General features: G+C 41.6%; 1 long non-coding RNA gene and 1 pseudogene across 2 annotated transcripts; one reads left to right on the forward strand and one right to left on the reverse strand.

The window, feature by feature from the left end:
- Positions 1-6,163: 6,163 nt before the first annotated feature.
- Positions 6,164-8,491, forward strand: LOC135597263 (cytochrome P450 71A1-like; annotated as a pseudogene). The gene is made up of 3 exons (XR_010481166.1): positions 6,164-7,172; positions 7,254-7,527; positions 7,664-8,491. The product of XR_010481166.1 is annotated as a cytochrome P450 71A1-like (transcript).
- An 80-nt stretch (positions 8,492-8,571) lies between these two features.
- Positions 8,572-20,922, reverse strand: LOC135597265 (uncharacterized). Its single transcript, XR_010481167.1, has 2 exons — positions 8,855-20,922; positions 8,572-8,737 (listed from the first exon to the last, which is right to left on the reverse strand). It is a non-coding gene; the product is annotated as an uncharacterized LOC135597265 (long non-coding RNA).
- Positions 20,923-21,195: the final 273 nt, after the last annotated feature.

Genomic DNA, 21,195 nt, shown 5'->3' on the forward strand with positions numbered 1-21,195 from the left:
CCTCTGGGATTGTACCGTCTTCTCCATCAACCCTACCGCCTACTCCTCTGAGTAGCAAAGGTATAGCACCGCGTACTGCCTGCTTCGTTCCTTGGTTATGCACTCTTGTATGACCCGAAGTCCTTTACTTTCGGCTATCTTGATGAGAAGCACATTGACACTGGTCTTACGAAGTTCTTCGGCCTCTACCCTTCAGCCTTGTCTCGGTACTAGGAGATTGTCTCTGCATTCTCCGCCTCCTCGGCCCCTTTCACGACCAAGCGCTCTCCCTCCATGAGAGCAAGGGATCAATGACTTTCACGGAAGTCCCGCCTCTACAGTACCATGGCGCTGCCATGCCCATGGCCCTATTATCCGTCGCCTCGCATCTGCATCCCTTTTCTTCATGATCAGTAGATATGTCTCCGTGGCACTCCTCTGAGTCCACCTCCATACTAACTGATGCTTGATTTTGGGTAGCTAAGTCCCTCTGGACTCGTCGTCGCTTCCTCGCCCCTTTTGACCCCCTGCTTCAACACCTCTGTGTTCTCCAAGCAGTCCGTTTGGTCGATAGAAAGACAGACCGCAACTCCCATGCATGGCCTCTGCCATCATGTTGTAGGGTTTGCACCGATTCTGTTCTCCTTAGCTTCCTTGGTAGCAACGTTCGCTTACTCGGCCTTGTCCTCTGACTTGCCGGCTCCCTTAAGCGAATATGAGCTCTGGAGCAGTCCAACTCTCCAGCTGCTTCGATCATACCTCTGCATGATCAAGTCCCTCCCATGGAACCCACTGGTACTTGCATTCGAACTTTTCCCTTAGTGGAACACAGCCCCCATATGCTGATGACCAAGGTTTTCATCCGATGCAAAATTCGATGCACGCCCGGAAGACCCACCTCTGCGGTACCATGGCCTTCACTCCTTGAATCCATAGCCCTTCTTGCCGTCGTGTTGTTCACCGAAGTGGAGCTTCCAGTAGCTCCCGATCATACCTCCATATGATCTAGCCCCTCCCGGGACTAAGTCGTGTGTATCGCATTGCCACGAACTATTCCACCACGATCCGCTGCACCATGTCGCCTCCTGATGACATCTCCATTGCATTCTGATCCTTGTGAAATAAACTCGAATTGTGAACCCTCCATGTGTGGCCTCTGCCAATACATCGCAGGGTCTCCTCCACCTTCGATTTTGTTCGCTCCTTTGGCAATCGACCTTCATCCACCCACTCTTGGGTCACACCTAGATGAAGCACCACTCTAGGACAGTCTGTCGCCTAGTAGCTCCTGAAGTCCACCTACTTCACTGTAATTTGTGCACCATTGTCTGGATCCTGGGCCTCTGCCCCTACCAGCACAATCTCCGCTGCGCACTGCTTCCTTCATAGCAACTCGAATGGTAACACTATGGCATATTCTTCAAGAGTACCCGCCTCTACGTCCTCTTTCCCCGTGCTAAGGCCTTCTGTACCCAACTTCGCCTCCGTAAATTGAGTCGCCTTAGTTCCTCCATCAAATGCTTCTCCGAGATAAGGTGCATGTGCCCCGAAGCTCCCTTCGTCTTTGGCACCATGCAAGATGAGTCCGCTCCGTCAGAATGAAGGACCCATGGAACAATATGATCCTACTCTTGCCTCTGCAAGAGTTCATGTCCTTGACCTCTGTCTAAGGAAAGTATTGTGCCTCTGCTCCATGTTCCAACTTCTATGCTGGCTCCCTTCAAGCGGCTTGAGTACTTCGCCAAGTTACACCCAAGTTGTTCCGCTCCTCGTTCTCACATTGAGTTGATGATGGCCCTCGCGCCCACCATTCCACGGGTCAGCCCTCCCTTGAGTCCGATCTCCACATCGACTCCAAGTGTGCCTTCATTTAAGTTGCTTTGGGTCGCTCCCCCACTTGATCTCGCAATGCATCCACCAATGCATTCTCTCAAGCGAGATCATGCGACGACTCCTCGCCGCTTGCTCAGTCCATCGAGCTTCGTGGAGTTGTTGTTTGTTGAGGTACTCCTCCTCAACATGTGAGGTCCATCCCACATGATTCTCCCTCTGGAGAGCCGAGACTTATCCCTCCTGGATAACTATCTCGTTGGAGCAACATCTCTCTTCGTTTCGGAGACCACCATCCCCTTGGACTACTCCGATCTGCTGAACAAACTGTGCATTGTTCTGCCTCCTGCAAACGCACTTGCTAGATTGCGACTCCCCGTCAATACAGTCCCCGCTGCACCCCTCAAGGCCTAGCAACATGCTGAACTCGTTGCACACTTCAGCCTCCTACGGACGTATCCTTCGCATGCCGAAGAGAAAGTTTCAATGCTCCATGGCGCCGAGTTTCGGCGCCTTGGGATGGCCACGAACATTCCATCGTCCGCATACAAGCTCATGCATGAGTACCAAATTCTTCAAGTTAGCAATTCCCCTCACCTCTGTGAGCTTTGCATAACTCTTTTGATCGTTGAGCAACTCATTCCACCTTGGATGGTCTCATCCTTTACCAAGCGCCTCGCTTGCCTTGAGCACCATCAAGTATAGTTGTCAACGTTGAGCCGTAGCTCAAACTCAGCTATCCCAACCTTTGTGCGCTCCACATTCTTCCAAGCTTACCTGTTCTCGTGGTGCCTCTTGCGCGAAGGGTTGGCCATTCCACTGAATGCCAATGTCATATGCTTGCTCCTCCGAGCGACTCCTTTTTCCTACATCTCCATGCCCGTTTTCCCCCAAACGGTCGCGCGTGTGCTGACTGCCCTCAACGCAGCCCCGCTAGGTCCCCCACGTTTGCATGCTAAGTGTTTCTATGAGTGCTTGTCCCGCTCTGATACCATCTGTCACGGACTTAGCTGGTTTTGCCTAAGTCGTGCGGCACCCTTGCGTGTCCGTCCGCAAAGGTCAGCCTCTCCGAAGTCTCCCATTGTCCCTTAGGACCACCAAAAGAGAGAATGGGTTAGAGAGAACGCCTTAATCGGGATCCACAAGCAAACATCTCCGAAAAATACTTCATAGACAATGCAAATTACAAACAGACTTTACAAGCTCTGAACAGTGGCACAACAAAGGGTAAAATGGTCCATTATAGATCGAAAATCTCTCGCACGTGTCCACATGACACAACCTTTATTTACAAGCCTAAAGAGGCCACCAACCCAACTAAAATGGGACTATTAAGCCTTCGGCCGCCCCTCTACATTCTGTACAAGGCATGAACATGCCAAGAGACACGGACATACATGAGCATTACATCAAACATCTTGTTTAGAAGTTTATCCGTGATAAAGCGGTGGTACCACTAGTACCCTAAAAATCCAGGAAGAGACACTTTTTGACTCCATTTTTGTAGCCATTGGTGCCTATAAATATCACACTCTTTCTTATATGAAAGAGCAATGAAAGTATGAATAAAAATCTTAAGATTTTGGGTTGTAAAATTGCTAAGTGTCCTCCGCCTCCCTTTCTAGTTTTGTGATCATTTAAGAGATGTGTGAGGCTTGTAAGGGTTGTCTCCTAAACCCATGAAAAGGAGAAAGTGTTGTAAGAGGATGGTTGGTCTTCGCCCATTGAAGGAAGATCGTTAGTAGACTCCAGTGGACTCAATAGAGGAGGAATCGGAAGTGGATGTATGTCACGACGACCAAACCAATATAAATTTAGTGTGCTTTGTTTCTGTGCCATTTCTTTAATGTTTTTCATTGTTATCACTCATTGATTCACTTGCCCACTACTCTCAATCACTTACGAACATTTTCAAGTTTAAACACTTTTTTCGGATACAAATTTTATCGAATGAATCTTTGAATTAACGTTGGGTTTATCGAAAGCACTAATTCCCACCACCACCCCTATAAGAGATCAAATTAGATTAAAATAATAAGATTTTTATATATTGATTTTGTAAATTATCTCAATACTAGGAAGTTTGATTTATATTTATATTAGTTAGAGGTATAATTTTTAATAATAGTATAATGAGACGTTGCTTTCATGATATGTTTTGATGTATTTATTACATCAATTTTATGACTATGAAATTTTATCTATGGTATGTGGTTAGAGTCAATTATCAAGTCACTAAGGATATTTTATGATATATTACATCAATTTTAATCTCTAAAAATGACAAATAATGTAACAGTTATATGTGTTATGGTATAAAGTACTTGCTAGTTAAAAAAAAAATTCAAAAATAACTATTATCAATTGAGAACATAAGTTATATACTATATTGATTGTTGATCTATTTACTAAGGCTTTATAGCCTAAGGTATTTAAAAATATATTTTTATAAATGGGCTTGTGAGGAATCCACAAAAGATATAGTGATACATATTTGAATGGACATCATAATTATTATTATTTTTTTAATTAAAATTATTTATTTTTATTATTATGTTCACATTTATATATGTATATATTATGATTGAATATGATAACAATATTATTTTGATAAAATAAATTACTAGAATTATTGTGGATTGTATTAGGAAAGATTAATAGTATCGTGCTATAAAAACGGGGTATAATATTAATGATATAAAATTATTATGACTTTTATTAGTAGTTGGACTTAATATAGTATTATTATATTTATTAAACTTATTAACTTATTTTATAAAATTTATTATCAATTGTAAAATACTTTTCAAATTTTACAATGATTTAATATGATTTTAAATAAAAATATATATCACACACACACCCTTTTTTTTCATATATTAAGGAGCTACATATATTTAGAAGAATAATTTAATCATTTAGAAATTTTTTTGAGTATGAATTTGGTTCTAATAATATTATTAGTTGGATTTGAATATTATGAACCCTAGTGATGTAATTAAATTTATTTATATATTTGTGAGATAATTGATATAGTATCGTTCACTTGCATAAGTTTGGGATGATAAGTTATTTGTATAGGTCTAGGCGTTGCTTCTTGCAGGAAAACTTATGGGGATAATGGCATCGTATCGTTTAATTATAACAACTTTAATCAATTATATGATTTTTTTTTTTTTAGGAAAGCCAATATCGAAAACTCCTTTAGGGAAGAGACAACAGAAAGAAAAAAAAAAAAAGAATCATAGAAATATTTTAAAATTAACATAATCAATAATTTTGTCAGAAAATCATGATACTCATGACTTATTTTGTCTCATGAATTATGCCCGCTTTTTTTTTTTCATCATTATCTGTTCTATCTTTTATGTTTTAAATTTGGAGGGATGACCAAGTCTTATGTTAAATTAAAATTCTAACAATCTTGCTCCAACTCAAAATCATTCGAGAATCTAAATTTTGTTACTAATCCAATTGGGGTTGTCATCCAAAAATCAATATATAAATTATTTTATTATCCACGATCAAATTCTAGTAAAAATAATGATTGATGGTTTAATAATAATTTTTTTGTTTTTTGAGAGGTGAAATTCTTCCTTTGTTCCTTCTTATCTTTGATGTCAATTATTTGCTTATCAATTTAGGATGGGAGAGTTAAATCAACTCATTCCTATATTTTCTTTCTGGATGTTAGTTATACGGTTATCAATTCAACACGGAAGAGCTAAATCGACTTGCTTTATTGTGCGTCAGATGTGACACAAATTTTAGTCTCGGTGAAGAATTGCTGGTCAGAGAGAATGAGTTTGGTCCTCTTCAAGGTCGAAAAACTCATCCGTTCCAGAGAGCTCCTGCAAAACTAATGCCAGGAGATGGTCAAGAGATTTCCTTTTAACACCTAAATTAGCGCATGGATGGTGGTCATGCACTGGATTGGCTCGCGTGGCATCGGAGAGAGGCTTTACGAGTTTTTAGTACTGTCTCGAGCAATCACTATAAAAATAAATAAATAGGTCTGACATAGTCTTAAGGAACATTTCGATTAAAATCAAGTGGTAATCGTTGATGAAGATTCTCAAATGATACGAATGAATTTTTTATTGTCCAATTAGGTGCTTTCGTTGTTAAATAAAACCAGAAAAATCTATTGTTTATCCTCGCATGTGTTACTCGTGTATTTATATGATACAATGTCCATATTCAGAGGGGTGAAGAAAGTCTTCGTAAAATATTCTAAAACAGGTGTCATGCAAAAGCTAAAGAAAGAAAGAAACAAAAAAAACAGAGAGAGAGAGAGAGAGAAGTAGATCGAGGTCCCTGAAAAGGCTTTGCTCCCCCCCCCCCCCCCCCCCCCCCCCACTGTTAGGTACGATCAACATGCGATCTTAGAGACAGCCTCCTGGAAAAGAAGAAGAAGATCCACCATCGTCACTGCTACGCCATCAGTCATGTCTTCCATGCTCCAAACAGTCTCTCTTTCGTGGGTGGGTGCCTCCCTTCTCGCCGCCACCCTCTCCTTGTTCTTATTCTTGCGCTGGACTGCGGCCAAGAAACCCGGCCAACTTCCGACCCCGCCAAGGCTTCCGATCATCGGCAACCTGCACCTGCTCGGCTCCCTCGCTCACCACTCACTGGCAAGGCTGTCCGAGAAGTATGGCCCTGTGATGCTCCTCCACTTCGGCCGCGTCCCTACGGTCGTCGTCTCCTCGGTGGCGGGTGCGCAGGAGGCCCTGAAGACCCGAGATCTGGCCTTCTCCGGCCGCCCACTCTCGAGCCTGAGCGACAGGCTCTTCTACGGCTCCCAGGACGTTGCCTTTGCCCAGTACGGCGGTAAGTGGCGGCAGATGAGGCGCGTTTGCGTCCTCCACTTGCTCAGCCCCAAACAGGTGCGCTCCTTTCGCTCGGTAAGGGAAGAGGAGGTGGCCCGTCTGGTTGACTGCATCCGCGCCGCTTCCGGTGCGGCGGTGAACATGAGCGCCATGATCATCGCCCTCACGTGCGACATACTTTGCAAGGTGGCGTTCGGGAGCAAGTACACCGAGGAGGGTGGAAGCCAAATCCACTCCTTGATGTCGGAGCTATCTGCAGTGATGGGGATGTTCCCACTGCGGGATCACATCCCATGGTTGGGGTGGATCGATTGGTTGAATGGAATGGATGGAAGGGTGAAAAAGATTGCCATGACAATTGATTCTTTCATCGAGAAAGTCTTAGAGCAGCATACGAGTCAGAGAGGCGGTAATAATAACGATAAAGAGGACAGCAGCATGGACGATTTGGTTGATATATTGATCTCCCTGGACGATAAAGAGGACCTTGATGTCATGTCACTCGGCAGGGACAGTATCAAGGCCATTATTTTGGTAGCTCTTTCTTCTCGTCAGCTTTGTTATCCTGAAAAGGATGCAACGCGGGCTAGTTTTGATAGTGTTTGGTGAATGCAGGATATGTTTGCCGCGGGGACGGAGACAACGTACGTGGCGATGGAGTGGGCGATGGCGGAGCTCATGAAGCACCCGGCAGAGATGAAGAGAGCGCAAGAGGAGGTCAGAAGGGTTGTCGGTCCGAGAGGAAACCTGGGAGAGGAGGCAGCGAAAGAGATGCAGTACCTAAAGGCAGTGATCAAGGAGACTCTCAGGTTGCACCCTCCGTTTCCTATACTGTTTCCGAGGCAGACGGTGGAAGACACCCAGCTGCTGGGTTATCACGTCCCACAAGGTACTTACTATGGAAATTTTCTCGACTTTAAAGAAATAAATACAAGAAAAAGATCAGAAAATTATTTAAATTATGATTTCTATTTCAACTAAGAATATTAAATCGAATTACAGAGTTTAATTGAGAATTTCAATAGGTACCACCTTGTTCATCAATGCATGGGCACTCGGAAGGGATGTTGGGACATGGGAGAAGCCCGAGGAGTTCCGACCGGAAAGGTTCATCGACGACGTCGTCGATTTCAAAGGGCAGGACTTCCAGCTTATACCGTTTGGAGCAGGCCGCAGAGGCTGTCCTGGAATAGATTTTGCAAGTCGCCACCATGGAACTCGCTCTTGCGAGTCTGCTGTACCACTTCGACTGGGAGTTGCCGGAAGGAATGAGAGTGGAGGAGATGGACATGAGCGAGTCATCCGGAATCACAGTGCGGAAGAAATCCAGCTTAATTATCGTGGGGAAGACGGTAAGCCAGTAAGTCGTTATCAACATCGTTCCTGTTCAGGTGTCCATCATTGTGCACGGGTTACGGTAATGTTGTTGTTCCATTAGTCGTAAACTATCTCCACGACAGAGACGATGAAGCCGACGGGCTCACAGGAAGCTGTCTGTGGTCTTCTGTGCGATGGTGTTCCCATCTCCTGGGTGTCGGTCTCCATCTTCGGCAAAATACTCCGAAGAACCTACTATGTCTTATACTACTTTATATACAGTAAAAAATGTTGACAAGACAAACACAGCGTGAGATGGCAAGGTTTGTCCGGTATGATATGCACATCCTATACATCATCCAATACACTCGGTACAGGACCTATACCAGACGTTTCTCTTTATTTTTCATATTTTAAAGATTTTTTAGAACTCAGTACATATTAATGCATTGACATTGGGCAGCAATCAGTACAATATCACTTACGACACGAAATTGTAGTCCTTACGATACGGTATGCTGGCAGACAGCGGGCTGTCGCATAAAGTTCAACAAAATTGAAACAGTGATTCAGTGTACAGGTATTAAGTAGTGCAATATCAAGCTGCGAACAAGACTGAAAAGAGTGGATTTTGATTTGTAGGAAATCCGAGTGGAGAACTTCGCATGGACAACATGTGCCAATCAACAAATTGCACATAAACATAAACTATAGTCCAAGGCTTGCATGTGAAACTTCCTGCATACACTCCCGGATAACGCACAAATGCTGATCTCCTTTTTCTAGTTCCGATGGACACAATAAAATAATGAAAAGCTATTCAGAGATCTGCATCACATTGTTCAAAAGAAACACAATAAAAAGTGGTTTTGGAGTCGAAATCCGATCAATCTTCTTACCAATTGCCAGAGATGATGCGAAGCAACGTTGGCTCAAATGGAAGAAACAACGTAGCAAAAATGTCTGTGGTTGAAGAAGCCATGCGACTAAAGCTGGAGTGTTTTAGGACGCTATAAATTGCCACCACGGACTTCATTTAAACGATGCGCTCCAACTCTCTGGCATAACTCAATGTCTGGTTGATCAGTTGCAGCGCGGGTATTTCTTTGCAAGGTTGAGATTCTTTTGCCTTTTGAAAGAACACACAACCATTCTTGATTTCCCATTCCGGGTGTTCCTGCATAGAAGTATGATGTTAGAATCTCTTTTTTTTTAAGTTTTTGAATAATATTTTGTTGAGTTCATTTAGTTCGATAAGAGTCGAATAGAAATTTATTTAATATTTATTTATTATTAAGAGCCCATGTCCTGATGGACTCTGGGTGGAACTCTATAAATAGAGATGTAACTATTTCTTTTCAGCAAACAATGAAATATTATTCAGTCTTTTGACAAACCCTAGGAGACCGATCCCCTCGAAGTGATCAAGGAAGTTGATCCCCTCGAAGTGATCATCCCCTTTTCTCCCCTTTCTTCCATGATAAAACCCTAGGGTCTTATCATTTGGTATCAGAGCAGTGATCCTCGGTGTTCTCGCTGCAGATATCATCATCAAAAAGAAAAAATTCTGCAGCTACATCCTTCTCGAGCAAGAAAGAAGCTCGGCTAGCGAAACAGAGTCGACTGCTCGCTGGCCAGCGACCACAGCCGCCACTGCTTCCCGCCCAACGGACCACCCCCTCGTTGATCCTAGCCCTCGGCGAACCCCACGCCAACGCCGCCACTGTTTCCCGGCCAACAGACCACCTCATCCTGCTCGAGCAAGAAAGGGTCATCGTAGCTGTTTTTGTTAGGATCAAGAGCACTAAGAGGGGGGGGGGGGTGAATTAGTGTAGTGGAAAACTTTCGATGATTAAAAAAATGTTCGTACGATAAAAGCGATTTCGGTAGAAAAGCCGATTCGTAAATCTCTTTAACTTGTAATCAAGCGAGATGTAGTTAAAGGAAATCTATGAAGGCAGTTTGCAGTTATGATGAAAGTTAAAATGTAAGCGCAAACTGAAATATAATGTTCGTACGATAAAACTGATTTACGTCTAAACGCCGATTCGGAAAATACTGAACTTTAAAACACGATCGTAAATGTGCAGAAGGCAGTAAGCTATTGAGGAGGTTTACAGTAAGGATAAGATGCTCAAAGTAAATGCAAACCGAGATTTAGAGTGGTTCGGTCAATCTTGACCTACATCCACTTTTGGCTTCCTCCACCGACGAGGTCACCGACGTCTACTAGAGGCCTTCCTTCAATAGGCGAAGGCCAACCACCCTTTTACAGTTTCACTCCTTTTGACGGGCTTAGGAGACAACCCTTACAGAATTTTCTCTCCTCTCTTTAAAGATCAAAACTTGGAAGAAAAGAGGGAGAAGAACTTTTGGCTTTTACAACAATTTTGAGCTCTAAAAATCACAAAATAAGATCAAGATTTCGGTGTGTTTTTGGTGCTCTTTCAGTGCTGAAAGGGTGGGGTATTTATAGGCCCCAACCCAGTTTGAATTTCGAGATCAAAACTGTCAATTCCCGGAATTCCGGGATCTGGCGGTTGCACCTCCTGACTGAGGCGGTTGCACCGCCTGGTAGAGCTCGAAGACTGAGCCTCTGGGCGGTGCCACCTCCTGTCAGGGGCGGTTGCACCTCCTGCCAAAGCTCGAAGAACGAGCTCAGGCGGTGCCACCGCCTGACTGAGGCGGTGCCACCGCCTGACTGAGGCGGTTGCACCTCCTGCCAGAGCTCGAAGACCAAGCTCAGGCGGTGCCACCTCCTGTCAGGGGCGGTTGGCAACCGCCCAGTCTCGCTCGGAGACTGAGCCCAAGCGGTGCCATCGCCTGGCTGGGGCGGTTCAACCGCTTGGCAGAAATCAGGGTCCGAATGGGTTGATCATTCGGCCCAATTTGGGTTTTTCAGGGGCCCAATTGCCCCAAGATTAAGTTAATGGGATCACCTCCCATTTCCATCTTAATCATTGTGCTAACTATAATATTTCCTAAGACATTTACTACAACTTGCTCCGGTGCGTCAATCGCTTCTTCCGGCGAGCTTCCGGTGAACTTCCGTCGATCATCCGATGAACCCTCGGTGATGCTCCTGCGGACTTCCAACAAACTCCTGGACTTGCGACGATCCACTTGGCGAGTTCCGACGAGCTTCTTTGGCAAGCTCATGGACTTCTCGAATTTGTTCCCGCAGAACCTCCGACGATTGTCCGAACTTCCGTCGAACTCTCGAACTCCCAACGTGATCATTGTCTTGATTCCGACGCAACTCCTGCTGCATATCTTACTTTCATCGTAGTTAATCCTGCACACTTATCTCAACATATAGATTAGATAACAAATGACAATTGACTTCATCATCAAAATCCGAGATTCAACAATCTCCCCCTTTTTTATGATGACAATCAATTGATAATGGAGTTCCCCCTGTCTATATGTCATACTTGAGATAAGTCATTCTTGAATTCAAAACCTTTGAATTCAAGAGACATATTGATAAGTTAAAATCATTTAAACTTATCAATACTCCCATCATGATTCCCATCATGATGTTTCTCTCTGAAGATGATGTCAAGGCTTGACATTCATTTTCAAATTTTACATTACAAGTTTGAATGATAGTAATAGTAGCAATTCATCATATTGTAAGATGTCAACATGTAAAACTACGAAGTAAGATTTTGATATCATTACATGATGCACACATTTCAAATGTTTTAGCAATTATTGCATTTCATCACATGGTAAGATATCAATACGTAAAATTACGATGCAAGTTTTTTGTTTGATATCTTGACACGATACAAACAAGGCATAGCATAGCATTAATACTCATATATTTCTCCCCCTTTGTCATCAACAAAAAGTGTGGTAATTGTGATACCAGGAGAATAATATAAGAAAATTTTGAGCATAAGTGTGATAATTGTTCATGCCTTTACTAGGTTCATGTTATTTTCCAATAATGAGTGATAGGAAATCAATTATACAAGCATATAAAGGAAAGCATGATATGTAGATCGCTTTGAATACTTCTTCCTTTTTATTTGTTATAATCTTTTTGCATGAAGGAGGTAGGCTATTTGTGAGTTTACTTTGAGTGAAGTTAAAATCGATGAGAGATTAAATTATGCTTCATTTTTACAAGGATCAAGATATGTATGTGAAACAAATCTTTGCAAGTAAAAACACTATCATCCATATTTCAATATGGAATTTATAAGTAGGAATCATTTCATCAAATCCATTTCAGAAAAATATTTTTCATATAATAAGTGTATGAGAAAATCCGATTGTTAGGATACCAATTGTTAAACGAATCCGAAAATGAAATTAACACTTTCATGCAGTCGGACAAGACTATGCTATAGATTTTCAAATACAATCATGAAGACAAAACATGCTTATTGTTATGGAAATTTTTGTATTCAACACATAATTTCCAACATGTTATTTAGGCATGTAATGGTAATTAAGTGATTTGATCATTCAATAAAGTCCGAAAAATAATTTTAACTAGTTTATGTATTCGGACACATCAACATTCCTAATTCTCTTCTTATGAAATCAAATTGTTCTTCACTTAGAGGTTTTGTAAAAATATCAGCTAGTTGATGTTTAGTATCAATGAACTCTATAATCACATCATGATTAGTAACATGATCTCGTATAAAGTGATGTCTAATATCAATATGTTTTGTTCTTGAGTGTTGTATAGGATTCTTTGTTAAGCATGTTGCACTTGTGTTATCACATTTAATGGGAATATTTTTAAGATGAACTTTATAATCTTCTAAGATGTTTTTCATCCATACAACTTGTGCACAGCATGCACTTGCTGCAATATATTCAGCTTCGGTTGTTGATAGTGCAACCGAGTTTTGTTTCTTAGATGACCAGGAAACAAGGGCATGTCCTAAAAATTGACATGTTCCTGACGTGCTTTTTCTATCTAGTCTACAGCCGGCAAAGTCCGCATCAGCATAAGCAATTAACTCAAGATTCTCTGATTTTGGGTACCATAATCCTAGATTTGTGGTACCATTAAGATATCTAAGTATTCTTTTAACTGCTTTGAGATGAGATATCTTAGGGTTTGATTGAAATCTAGCACAAAGTCCTACACTGAACATGATATCTGGTCTAGTTGCAGTGAGGTAAAGTAAACTTCCTATGATGCCCCTATAAGTTTTTTGATCGAAGCTTTCTCCACTTTCATCAATTTCTAACTTAGTGGAGGTGCTCATAAGAGTGTTAATAGCTTTTGAGCTATTCATATTAAACCTTTCTAGCAAATTCATAGCATATTTAGTTTGACTAATAAAGATGTCATTGCTTAGTTGTTTGATTTGTAAGCCTAAGAAGAATGTTAATTCTCCCATTAAACTCATTTCGAATTCAAGACTCATAGTTTTAGCAAAATATTCACAAAGAGATTCATTCGTAGAACCAAAGATAATATCATCAACATAAATCTGAACAATGAGAAAATTATTTTCAAAATTCTTGATGAACAATGTAGTATCAACTTTGCCTTTTGTGAAATTATTTTCAATAAGAAAAGAACTAAGTCTCTCATACCAAGCCCTCGAAGCTTGTTTTAAACCATAGAGAGCTTTAGTTAATCTAAACACATGATTAGGGAGGCTATTATTTTCAAATCCAGAAGGTTGTTCAACATAGACTTCTTCGGAAATAAAGCCATTAAGAAAAGCGCTTTTAACATCCATTTGAAACAACTTAAAATTATTACTATTAGCGTAGGCAAGGAGCATCCTTATGGCTTCTAATCGAGCCATAGGAGCGAAGGTTTCTTCGTAATCGATACCTTCTTCTTGGTTGAAGCCTTTGGCCACTAATCTAGCCTTGTTTCTAACCACGATACTATATTCATCTTGCTTGTTTCTAAAAACCCATTTAGTACCAATAACTAAATGGTCAGTTGGCCTAGGAACAAGCTTTCACACCTCATTTCTCTCAAATTGATTTAATTCATCTTGCATTGCGATAATCCATGAATCATCTTTCATGGCTTCGTCAACACATTTGGGTTCAATTTGGGAGAGAAAAGCGACGTTGGCACCAAAATTTTTAAGAGAAGAACGTGTTTGAACCCCCTTTGATGTGTCTCCTAAGATTAGCTCCTTAGGATGAGCATCTACATACTTCCAATCCTTGGGTAAGGATGTTTCGGAAGTAGATGCATCCAAGTTGCTAGTTGGAGACGGGGTTTCATTTAAATTCAAGGAATCAAAATTAACATCATCATCAAAATCGTTTTTCCTGATTTCGGAAATCTCATTGAAAACAACATGAATGGATTCTTCAATAATTAAAGTTCTTTTATTGAAGATACAAAAAGCTTTAGAAACCGAAGAATAACCAAGAAAGATTCCTTCATCGGATTTAGCATCAAATTTTCCTAAGTTATCTTTTTCATTAATGATAAAACACTTACACCCAAAGACTTTAAAATATGAAACATTGGATTTTTTGTTGTTCCATAACTCATAGGGAGTTTTGGTGAGTAAGGGTCTTACTAGAACTATATTCAAAATATAGCATGCAGTGTTTACGGCTTCGGCCCAAAAATATTTGGGTAGGCTATGTTCATTCAACATGGTTCTTGTCATTTCTTGTAAATTTCGATTTTTTCTTTCTACTACTCCATTTTGTTGAGGATTTCTAGGAGTAGAGAAATTATGGTTGTATCCATTGAGTTCACAAAATTCTTGGAAATCATGGTTTTGAAATTCACCACCGTGATCACTTCTAATTGACGAAATCATAGAACCCTTCTCATTTTGAACAAGTTTACAAAACTTGGTAAAATATCTAAAGCATTCATTTTTCTGTTTTAAGAAGTAAGTCCATATGTATCTGCTATAGTCATCCACAATGACGAAGGCGTATTTGCTACCTCCTAGGCTTGATGTAGAGATTGGTCCGAACAAGTCCATATGGATCAATTGTAAGGGCCTAGAGGTGCTTATTTGATTCTTAGATTTGAAACTACCCTTAATTTGTTTACCTAATTGGCAAGCATCACATACATTATCTTTGATGAACTTGATATGAGGAATTCCTCTTACAAGTTCTTTAGATGATATTTGAGTGATTAGTTTCATGCTAGCATGACCTAATCTTCTATGCCATAGCCAAGCATCCTCATTCAAAACCAAAAAACACATTTCATTACACAAATCATTGATGTCAATAGTGTATACGTTATTTTGTTTTAATGCAATCATAGACGTGTTTTTGTGTGGTTTTTCAATGATACAAGCATTAGATTCGAATCTGACAATATATCCTTTATCACATAATTGACTAATGCTCAATAGGTTATGTTTTAAACCATCAACTAACAAAACATCTTCAATAAAGAAGTTGGATTTGTTACCTATGGTTCTTTTGCCAATGATTTTACCCTTGTTGTCTCCGAAGGTGACATAGCCTTCGTCTATGCTAGTGAGCTTAGAGAATTGAGATGGATCTCCGGTCATATGCCTTAAGCATCCACTATCAAGGTACCATCTCTTGCTCCTAGCTTGCGATGGTATAGGTTTCTACAAGAAAGGATGATCTTTAGGTACCCATTTGCTTTTGGGTGCCTCAAAAATAGATCTACATTGTTTATCATGTTGCATAGAATTTATCATGGTTCCTTTAGGAACCCAAATTAATTTGTTCGGACTAATTTTCTTGAATGGACAATAATACATTTTGTGTCCAAGTTTGCAACAAAAGTTGCATTTGCTTTGGTGTCGAACATGTAAGATGGGGCCTTTTATGAAGGTGGTTGGATTTTGGTGAGGACTTCTCACAAATCTGATTCCACTTCTTTTGGGAACGTGACCCTTGTTTGCAAGGATCATGTTCAAAGACTTGCTACTAACCTCGAATTTCTTCAAGGTGTCTTTAAGTAGCAAGTTTTCCTTTTGGAGAGTTTCTAGATCATGGCATTTTATGCATGAACCTAAACTATCATGATATTCAGTTTTTAACTTGTCAAAATTACAAGTAAGACTATCATGCTCCTTTTTTAGCAATTTGTATTTTCTACTAATAATCTTGCATTCATCAAATAAGTCATGGAAGACATTTAATAATTCGTCAAATGATAAATTTGCATCTATTAAATTCGTTACCTCCTCCCCGATGGCCATTAAGGCGTAATGAGCAACTTGCTCGGTGTTGGACTCCTCTTTTTCGGACGCGCTCGAGTGATCGAGTCATCCCACGTTGCTTTGAGCGCCTTCTTCTTTGATGTTCTATTTTTGACTTGAGGACAATCACTCTTGTAGTGTCCCGGCATTTTGCACTCATAGCAAATAACTTGGTCCTTCTTGGGTTCAAATTTATTTTTTGTTTCATTCTTAAACTTGTTTCTTTTAATGAATTTTTTAAATTTTCTTGTTAGAAGTGCCAAGTCATCGTCACAGTCCTCATCACTTGAGTTTTCTCTCAAGTGGTCTTCTGAAGTTCTAAGTGTCATATCCTTCCTGTTCTTTGGAAGGATGTCTTCTTGCTCTTCATGAGCTTTGCAAGTCATCTCGTAGGTCATTAATGACCCGATTAGTTCTTCAAGAGGGAAGTTGTTTAGATCTTTCGCCTCTTGAATAGCAGTGACTTTAGGATCCCAACTCTTAGGAAGGGATCTTAGAATCTTATTTACGAGCTCAAAATCCGAAAAACTTTTTCCGAGTCCTTTTAGACCGTTGATGATATCCGTGAAACGGGTAAACATGTCGCCAATAGTCTCACTCAGTTTCATCCGGAAAAGTTCGAAAGAATGTATCAAAAGATTGATTTTTGACTCTTTCACTCTACTTGTGCCTTCGTGAGTCACTTCGAGTGTGTGTCAAATATCAAATGCGGTTTCACAAACCGAAACACGGTTGAACTCGTTTTTATCAAGCGCACAAAATAAGGCATTCATAGCCTTTGCATTAAGAGCGAAAGTCTTCTTCTCCAATTCATTCCAATCGATCATTGGAAGAGAAGACTATGAAAATCCATTTTCGACAAGATTCCAAAGTTCAAAATCCATAGAAATAAGAAAGATCCTCATTCGGGTCTTCCAATAGGTGTAGTCCGTCCCATTGAACATGGGTGGACGTGTAATAGAATGGCCCTCTTGGTTTCCGGCGTATGCCATCTCTCTTGGGTTTTAATCCGTTTGAGAGTTAACCCCGCTCTGATACCAATTGTTAGGATCAAGAGCACTAAGAGGGGGGGGTGAATTAGTGCAGCGGAAAACTTTCGACGATTAAAAAGGTGTTCGTACGATAAAAGCGATTTACGTCTAAACGCCGATTCGGAAAATACTGAACTTTAAAACACGATCGTAAATGTGCAGAAGGCAGTAAGCTATTGAGGAGGTTTGCAGTACGGATAAGATGCTCAAAGTAAATGCAAACCGAGATTTAGAGTGGTTCGGTCAATCTTGACCTACATCCAATTTTGGCTTCCTCCACCGACGAGGTCACCGACGTCTACTAGAGGCCTTCCTTCAATAGGCGAAGGCCAACTACCCTTTTACAGTTTCACTCCTTTTGACGGGCTTAAGAGACAACCCTTACAGAATTTTCTCTCCTCTCTTTAAAGATCAGAACTTGGAAGAAAAGAGGGAGAAAAACTTTTGGCCTTTAAAACAATTTTGAGCTCTAAAAATCACAGAATACGATCAGGATTTCGGTGTGTTTTTGGTGCTCTTTCAGTGTTGAAAGGGTGGGGTATTTATAGGCCCCAATCCAGTTTGAATTTCGAGCTCAAAACTGTCAATTCCCGGAATTCCGGGATCTGGTGGTTGCACCTCCTGACTGAGGCGGTTGCACCGCCTGGCAGAGCTCGAAGACTGAGCCTTTGGGAGGTGCCACCTCCTGTCAGGGGCGGTTGCACCTCCTGCCAGAGCTCGAAGACCGAGCTCAGGCGGTGCCACCTCCTATCAGGGGCGGTTGCACCGCCCAGTCTCGCTCGAAGATTGAGCCCAGGCGGTGCCACCGCCTGGCTGGGGCGATTCAACCGCCTAGCAGAAATCAGGGTCCGAATGGGTTGATCATTCGGCCCAATTTGGGTTTTTCAAGGGCCCAATTGCCCCAAGATTAAGTTAATGGGATCACCTCCCATTTCCAACTTAATCATTGTGCTAACTACGATATTTCCTAAGACATTTACTACAACTTGCTCCGGTGCGTCAATCGCTTCTTCCGACGAGCTTCCGGCGAACTTCCGTCGATCATCCGATAAACCCTCGGTGATGCTCCTGCGGACTTCCGGCAAACTCCTGGACTTGCGACGATCCACTTGGCGAGTTCCGACGAGCTTCTTTGGCAAGCTCATGGACTTCTCGGATTTGTTCCCGCAGAACCTCCGACGACTGTCCGAACTTCCGTCGAACTCTCGAACTCCCAACGTGATCATTGTCTTGATTCCGGCGCAACTCCTGCTGCATATCTTACTTTCATCGTAGTTAATCCTGCACACTTATCTCAACATATAGATTAGATAACAAATGACAATTGACTTCATCATCAAAATCCGAGATTCAACAGTTTTCCGGTCAACAAACCTCCCCCCTCGTCGACCCTTGGTGACACTACTTCCAGCCGTGCCACCACCACTGCCTCTCGACCTTGGGCAGCAACTTCCTCGCAGCGACCGAAATAGGGCAACTCACCGATTGCCCTTATTCCCAACCGCGCCACCACCAATTCCTCTTCTCCATTGACATTCACAACACCGCCGCCTCCCCCCTTGCTCTGCAACCTTTGCCACAACCGCCGGTTGCCACCATCGCAGCCTCAACCCCGACCGCTTCAACGACGCCTCCCCCTTGCTCTACATCCTCTGTTGTAGAAACAGGGCAACTCACCGATTGCCCTTGTTCCCAGCCGCACCACCACTGATTCCTCTTCTCCACCGGCATTCACAACACCGTCACCTCCCCCTTTGCTCTGCATCCTTTGCTGCAATCGCCAGTTGCCACCACCGCAGCCTCAACCCCGACCACTTCAACGTCGCCTCCCCCTTGCTCTGCATCCTCTACCGCAACCACCGATTGCCATCACCCCAGCCTCAACCCCGGTTGCTCAGCAATCACTCCCATGGGTCGCAGTAGCTACAGCCACACCAACATCGTCACCTTCCATCCCCCGACGCTCTCACCCCACGCAGCGACAAAAACAAGGCAGCAACTCTTCCTCCTCGCAGCGACCGTAGCACTGCCATCGGCGTTCGCTTCCTCGGCAGCTTCGCGTCGACAGTGCTGATGCCCTTGACCAGACATCAGAAACAAGAACTAGGGATTACATATTTGCAATCTTATGCAATGGCTACTGATAACTCAGTGAAAGCACAAATTGAAGCATTGGAAACCAGAATTGAGAACTAGCTACAAGAAACCCTTAACGATTTCAAAAAGAGCCTATTGGAGAACTTAAACAAGTTTCAACAAGTTGGAAGTTCAAGTTCTGCATTAAATAGATCTAGAGATATAGGAAAATGGCCCCAAGAATATGACAAAAGCTACCCATGTGTTAAAGTGGAATTTCCAAGATGGGAAGATAGGGATCCGACCAATTGGATCCCTAGGGCAAAAAAAATTTTCGTTTTCACAGAACCCCAGAAGAATCCAAGGTGGAAATAACCTCAATCCAACTAGATGAGGATGCAATCCAATAGTATGATTGGTACGAAACTTATCATGGAGTCCCCTCGTGGGAGCAATTCAAGAGAGGGCTTCTTGTTCGCTTTGGACCATCTGAATATGAAAATGTTGATGGACAGCTCGTCAAAATTCGTCAGATTTCTACAGTATTGGAATATCAGAGCAGGTTTGAACGATTGTCCAATCAAGCCAGAGATTGGTCTGAACGACAATTGGTGGGTACATTCATCGAAGGACTTAATCCATATATTAGGTGTGAAGTTAAGGCTTGTCAACCCCGCACTATGATCGCTGCAATATCATTTGCACGTTTACATAAGGAAAAAATCAGTAGAGAAAATCGTCGAAACAGAAGTGACAACAAACAGATGAACAACAAGCCACCCGCCCTCATCTATTCCCAACCGAAACCCTAACACCCGAAGGCTAACCCGAGAAGAACTCAAGGAAAGATCAGCGAAGGGTTTGTACTAGCACTATAATAAAAAGTGGAGTAGGGAGCACCGATGTAAATAATGGCAACTTCTGATGATTGAACCAATTGGAGAGGACCTAGAAGCTAACAATGTGGACTCCGATCATAAAGGTATGGATTCTGATGATGATGTTGGACCTATCATACATACAGTGCATGCATTAGCCGACTACTATAACCTGCAAACTATGAAAGTTGGAGGCAAGGATTGACTTACCGAATCGTACCGCCCGGTACGGGCGGTACGTACCGGTCCGATAGGTGACCGGTACGCGGACCGCCCGCTACCGGGCGGTACACCCAAAAACCCTAATATCGGGCGGTAACGGTCGAAATTTCGACCGTTACCGCCCGGTACCACTCGGTAACGACCGATTTCGACCGGTACCACTCGGTAACGGTCGAAATCAACCGGTACCACTCGGTAACGGTCGAAATCGACCGTTACCACACTGTAGCAGTGCTACAGTGCTCCAACGGTCAAATTGACCGTTGGAGCCCTTTCTCCTCCTATTTAAACCAATCTTCTCTCCCCTATTTCATTATACTCTCTTAAACTCTCTCTCAAACTTTTCTTTTCTCTCCTAAACTCTATAAAATAACGATTTGTGAATTCAATTGAGGCTAATTTGGAAAGATCAAGAGGAAGAACTTTCTAATCAAGAGGTATGTATTCGTTTTCTTTAATTAGAGAGTAATTAAGATATTTAAGATTATGATTAGTGTTTTTCATGCATAGTAAATATTGAATAATATTTATCATAGTAAAATAAGTTTAATTAAATTTTATTAAAATTATTTAATGCTGCGATTAGTTATTTTAATGATGATTAAATCAAAATTTATTTGATTTTATATCAATTTAATGTCTTTAATACCTATTAAGGTATTTGTCATGTTTATAGTGGTGAAAGAGAAGTAATTAGTGAAAAATTAACTATATTAATCGTGTAATTAGTGTAGATAAATGATAATTATCATAATTTGAATCATATTAGATTAAAATTACATATTTAATGTTTCTTTTATGTATTTAACATATATATGATGGTAAAATAAGTTTAATTATAATTTATTAAAGTTATTTAATACTGTAATTAGTC

The sequence above is a fragment of the Musa acuminata genome, chromosome BXJ1-11, assembly GCF_036884655.1.
Source record: "Musa acuminata AAA Group cultivar baxijiao chromosome BXJ1-11, Cavendish_Baxijiao_AAA, whole genome shotgun sequence".
NCBI lineage: Eukaryota > Viridiplantae > Streptophyta > Magnoliopsida > Zingiberales > Musaceae > Musa > Musa acuminata.